Source organism: Phalacrocorax aristotelis, chromosome 1 (genome assembly GCF_949628215.1).
Source record: "Phalacrocorax aristotelis chromosome 1, bGulAri2.1, whole genome shotgun sequence".
In the NCBI taxonomy this organism is placed as follows: domain Eukaryota; kingdom Metazoa; phylum Chordata; class Aves; order Suliformes; family Phalacrocoracidae; genus Phalacrocorax; species Phalacrocorax aristotelis.
The window spans coordinates 3,818,456-3,824,542 of record NC_134276.1 but is presented as its reverse complement, the minus strand read 5'-3'; the positions used below and the strand labels follow the sequence as shown (position 1 = coordinate 3,824,542).

Genomic DNA, 6,087 nt, shown 5'->3' with positions numbered 1-6,087 from the left:
CCAGCAGCAAGTTCAGCCTATTCTGACTTGGGGTCCTACTAGTCATCAGAATACTTAAAATCATTAAATAACTGTGAGGACACGTAATGGAGACGCTCTCCGCATGCTACACTGTTCCCAGCACATCACCTACCTGTCTGTGCGGTGCCACCATGGGGAAGGTCTCCAGGTGGTATGAGAGGAGGAGGCTACGGCATGAAAAGAGAGGCCAGAACTTGCTTTTCCATTGGAACTATTGCAGCCAGAATTGTTAATCTGCACAAACTGCAACCCCTGCTCTAATTCCCTCCAGCCTTAGGGGTAGAGGTGGAACGAGGAAGATGGATCACAGATTTAGAAACAGGATATCAGCTTTCTAATAGTCCCAGATTTTAAAACTGGAGAAGCATTACATATCACCTTTCTTGACTCCCCCTGGGGCCCAGAGGTTCCCATGCTTTGAGGGGAGCTTGTTACCAGCACCTACGATGCTGTTGCATTTCCGAACAAGTAGATGTGGCAAATGCATTTTAGAAATAGGCATAAAATCTCAGCAGCGACTGAACAACAACTTCCTTTGTCTCTCAGCCTCCCCCCAAAAGCTTATACAATTGAAAATGAAATTGCACCTCTGGGCTGAGCTGCAGCCGTGCTCCTCAGAGGCCCCTTCAATCCAATTGGCAAAGGCTGGGGTCTGGCAAGGCTTAGTCAGCTCATGTTTGCAAAACACTCTGGAAATGAAAACTGCAGCACTGAGTCATACAGCTGTGACTATGGAGAAGTGAAGTCTGTGGCGCCTAGGAATACATCTGGATCCCTTGTGGAGAGCAACTGGGATCTGTGGGTTAAGTGTAGAGTTCATATTAGCAACAATAACCCAGCATCGAGCACTGGAGACCTCAGAACTACAGACTGCTCTAGGAAAAGGGAAATTTTGGGTATTTTTGCAGAGTAGCCTGTTTGGGACTGACAGGCATTGCACTTTGGACATGTGTTCTGCTCCGCAGTGCAATGCAGAAGTCTGGCTGTGCACTGTGGAGGGAAGCACTTCTGCTCTGGGTTGATGCTAACCTTACACAGAGAAGGGAATGAACCTGGTCAGCAAAACCAGGCATTTAACCAAAGAGAAATAAGACCAAATAATGTTCCTGTGTCCAGGAGAGCTCTCACTGTCAGTCCTGGGCACCCGTACCTCCTGACTGCTGTAACAACAGGTACCCTCCCTGCCTCCTGTGCCCATAGCTGCATTGGTGATGAATCCCAGCAGATGGGTGAGGAATTGGGGCAAAAGGGCCATTTTCAGATCTCCTTTTCTGATGCCTCTGTTCAAGGAGTGAGAACCCATTCAGCCATTCCAGGACTCACAACAACCCTCAGTAACAGGATGCTGTAGGTGCCTCTCTTGGATATCTTTTCCATTTCTTCAACGGACCTGACCCAAATATGCTATAAGTCACTGGATTTGAACCTGCCTTTTAGGGCACATAAAGGCCTTTCCCTCTGCTGCTTTTCTTGCAGTTATGCAGTTATCCACTTATGTTTCTTCCAGGTTTTTGGTTGGATTTTTTTTATATAAAGAAAGGCCAACTGAGGGGAAAAAAAAGAGCAGATGCTTCTGTTAAAAACCCTTTGGTTTCTCTATTTGACTTCAGGACTGTGATCAGATCCAAGTGAACCTCCATCTGTAATATCAATTTGGGTTGTTCCTTCCCTCTGTCTGCAGGGAGAGGTCTCTGTTAGCCAAACGATTATTCTTGGAATAATAAAAACTTGCAGCTGGAACCAAGAACTTGGCTGATGCAGACAATAAAACCATGGGAAGGCATACAGAAAGAAGAGACCATCTTGGCTTGCCAAGCTCAGAAATCTCCCTGCCTGTGTGGCTCCTTGCTTTCACCCCCCTGCAGATCAAACCCTTTAAAATTAACCCAGCTGCTGACATGGAATAAAAACAGAGAGCATGGAAGGAAAACTCTGCCTGAAAGAGCAGTAATACCTTTAGCAAGAGTGGAAGGTAGGCAGCCTGCAGCTTACAGCCCACATGTAACAGCTTGTGTAAGAAGGGAAGAAACGAAACAGAAACCAGAAAGAAAATACCACCCTGTATTACTCTGCAGATATGGGGATCTCCTAAGTTTTGGCGTGAATAATGCAGTGAATAATATTACAGCAGGTGCTGTCATAGCAGAACTGCATAAAACCAGCAAACTGGGATGTCTTCAGGATGCATTTAAGCCTAAAATTCCCTTAGGCGTGGGCTTAAGTCCATTCCCGCTCAGCAAACTGATATGTGCAATGTGTGCAGTCACCTGATTCCCAAATCCGTTTTACTCCTAGGGGTCTCAAGAGCTTTGCAAGCATTAACATGACAAAACATGACACATCAACACATGCAAACAGTACAGTGCAGGGGCTACCAGCTAACACATGCTAACGACCTGTGATCTCATGATGTGCTGTCATCTCAGCTTCTCTCTAAAGCTGACGGAGGTGAGAGCTCATGAACCACAAGGCAGATCTCGTTCAGCTCTGGAGAACCCGGATGCAGCCAGGAGACCCTGGTTGGGGTTTAGGGAATGACGGGTGAGCCTAAGAGAATTAGGTATCTGCTGTGTCTGACTGCATTTAGGCTCTGACCTTCATAAAGAGAGCAGAGAGAAGGTCTTCTCTTAAAGATGCCCGAAGTCTCAGCATATGTTCTGGTTAAGATTTTGATCTGAAGTTACTGTGAATTCTCTTCACAAAAAGATGTCCATCTCACCAGGGAAATGCTTTTTTTTTTTCAGCTGGTCCTCAATTTTTTCCAAACTGGCAGGGACAAGCTGTCCCTTCCCTCTCTCACTCTCCTTGGAGCCAGATGCCCTTGGAGACTGCTTGACGGTTAAGCATTTTGAGCCACAGGGATGCTCACTGCCGTGCTGCGTGTCCGGGGCAGCCAGCCCACCGCAGGGCTTGGCAGAGGAGCCAGATTCCTTGGCCTGGCCCTCGACCACAGGTTCATCTTCGCATACCAGGAGCAGTAACACTGCTCCCAGCTTTTCACAGAGCCAAGGCTGCCACTAGACACCAAATCAGGAACAAAGGAGAAAGAGTCACACATGTTTTGTTTGCAAGACAAATGCGAGAAAAGATGTTTTGCTTTTGAAACCACAAAATTCTACAGTTTACAAAGAATTCCTTGTGTGTCCCCTAACACTCCCTGTCCTCTTCTTACCCCCTCTCTGGCTCATCATGTGCTGCTCCCTGCCCTACTGACCTTCCCTCATCAGGCCCCAGAGAAAAAAAGCAGGAGCAAAGCATATCCCCATCAAAGCCCCAGCCCCCTGTAGGCAAGCCAGATGTGTACATTGGCTTTTTGGGGACACGCATGGAGAAAAGCCCAGATAGGCCAGGGTTATACATAATTCAAACCAAACCGCTCCTGCCTTGGGTCCAGAACAACCAGTGGTGTAAAGCATCTCTTAAACCACTGTGTGCTAGAGAGGGCTAAAAGAACTTTAGCTCTTCAAGTCCCCTCCCTCCCCACTGCATCCCAGTACTGACACCATTCCCACCACTGTTCTCTTCTCCATCCTTTGCTCCAGATTTAGGAAGAGAGGGGAAGATCTGAGATGGGAAGAGCTGTAATTCCAACAAGATGGCAGAAGAGAGGGAAGGGAGATTAGCTGGGATGGGAGGGTAGCTACTAGAACATCTCTCTGGTGGTTCCCATCCCTCCGTGCAGCCCTAAGTGGTGGCTAGGTGAGAACTGAATCCCACTCCAAAACCAAACTCCAAAGCCAAGCACCGGTTATAGACAGAGCCCAGCTCCCTCAGACTTGGCCACCTCAGAGCCTCCTCAGCTCTGTTTCCAACTTTGGTGCAGCTCTCTGCTGGTGTTCATCTTTCCTCCTTAGAGCCTGCCTTGACCCCTCCCATACACCAGTCCTCGTTGTTTCCAATCCTCCAAACAATGTGTGTCTTTTACCCTGGCACCTCTGTGTAAACTGATACCAATCCCAGCAAGCTGTTTCTCTTGCTTAAGGAGTTGAGTTTGCCAAATTGAAATTTGAGAAATTCAGACCAGAAAGAAGTAGGGAAAGCAGTGGAATTTCCCCAGGGAACAGGATTGCAAAGAGGTGAGGGAGGTCCTCAAGCACAAGACTGAAGGACTTCCCACCAAACACAGCTTAGAATCATAGAATCATTAAGGTTGGAAAAGACCTCTGGGATCATCAAGTCCAACTGTCAACCCAACACCCCCAGGTCTCCTAAACCATGCCCTGAAGTGCCACATCTACATGTTTTTTGAGGTAGAGAGGTGGTGGATTTCCTGAGCCTGTCAGTGTTTAAGCAGCATTTGGACAATGCCCTTAATGCTTTAACTTGGTCAGCTCTGAACTGGTCAGGCAGTTGGACTAGATGATCATTGTAGGTCCCTTCCAACTGAATTTGTCTATTCTGTTCTATCAGCAGCACTCTCTGGGCAGGGAAAATGAGCTGCTGCTGCTGGTGCTGCTGCTAGAGGCTTTGGATTCACTTTTAACACATTGCTCAAGGCAAAAGGAGGTGTCTCAACAGGTAAAAATGGCCATAAGCAGCAGCAGAAGGTACCTAGAGTGAGATGGAGCAGCTCTTTGCATGAAAAAAGCACAGTAAGCTGCAGGCTGGGGTCTCTGGTTACAGAGCTGCAAAGCCTGCCTGTTCTCAGGCCCCCAGAACACGGCTCTTGAAGCCACAGGTGACAAGTATGCTCATCCTTGAACAGTTTGGGTGAGAGTCAGTCAGTGTGCAAGCTCCTGTTTAGCACCAAGGGAGCCAGCCTCGTCTGCTGGAGGGGTAGATGCCTCCTTCAACCACTCCAGTATCTCAGCATGAGCACCTCTGGAAGCTTTGGGGCTCTCCAAACCATGGCAGCCAGGGGTGCACAGGCTGTTCCGAAGTGGTAGATGGATACTGCTCCTTCCACTGGGGTAGGACACATGGCTCTGAGTCAACAGAGCAAAGATACAGTGCACGCAATGGGAAAATATTTAACTCAGTGGTTTTGGCTCGAGCAGAGAGCATTTCTCTCATGCCAATAGCCTTTCAGAGCTGAATTTCGCAGGCACCTCCTGGCCATATCTTGACAGGAACTTCAGCTCTGGGAAAAATACTCTCTAGAGGAATGAAGAGGGCATTCAGCCCTGCCAGCGGTCGGTAAATGGGAACTTGGGTGCCTTATTCGGGTTTGAGGAACCTTACACCCCTTTGTGTGCCTCTCTGCACAAGGCAAATGGGGATATATGCAGACCACACTGGTGGCCCTGTAAAGAATGTCACAAAAACCCCTTCATCCTCTCTCTGATGATAGCCCTGGGAGGAGAGCTTTGCCTTCTGCTCGGATCAGAGGTGAGCAGAACAGTTAGAGTCCAGGCTTAGAGTCAAGGTCAGAAAATACTGCTTTTTTGTAAGCCTGATATTCTCCCTGCTCCTTCCCACCCTTCATAAGACAGTTCAATATTACAGCTCCTGTTAATTATTCATCACAGCCTATATTTGCTTAGGTAGCTGTTCACATCATGAACTCCCCTAACCTGCCCGATCTAGCCTTCCTGGGTTGTAAATCAGCAAGAGCTGAGGCAGCGCTTATGAATGGCGGCCACGATGAACAGGTACTTCTTGCTTCCTTCTGCAAGCGTTTTCAAGATGACTTTGCAGCATTTCGAAGCACACATGATTTTTGCTTCTCATTTTTGCTTCAGTGGTGCTTGGCCAAGGTGTCACCGTGTCCTAGAGGAGTACATAAGGACTAGGCTTATGTTATGGGTGTCCTATGAGTGAAATCAAACACAAGTTTGTGAGGCAATGATTAAAGAACAACCTCAAGGCTTGCAGATCCCTTTCTTCCCTGTAGGACGATGGGTTGCCTGGGGAGCTGAGGCACAAGAGAAATGGAGGAGCCACAGAAAGGAGGTGACTGAGGAGGCCCTTTGGACCTTTCAGGCAACCCCCTCCCGGGTACCCCTGGCAGGGGATGGCAGGGACACAGGCAGGAGGGAGGCACTGGGGCTGGTTAGCATGTGGATGAGGTTCAGTGTGGGTTTTGAGGGGCTGTGAGATGAGCTCCAGTTATCCTGGCACTTTACA

General features: G+C 48.3%; 1 long non-coding RNA gene across 2 annotated transcripts in view; it reads left to right on the top strand.

Moving 5' to 3' along the window:
* Nucleotides 1-5,075: 5,075 nt before the first annotated feature.
* Nucleotides 5,076-6,087, top strand: part of LOC142066672 (uncharacterized) — a 40,945-nt gene continuing 39,933 nt past the window's right edge. Inside the window, exons 1-3 of one of the 2 annotated variants that reach the window (XR_012663762.1) lie at nt 5,076-5,349; nt 5,505-5,612; nt 5,855-5,958. This is a non-coding gene — a long non-coding RNA (uncharacterized LOC142066672). Of the gene's footprint in view, nt 5,350-5,489; nt 5,613-5,854; nt 5,959-6,087 lie in introns of both variants that reach the window. The other variant, XR_012663766.1, reaches the window with a different exon arrangement.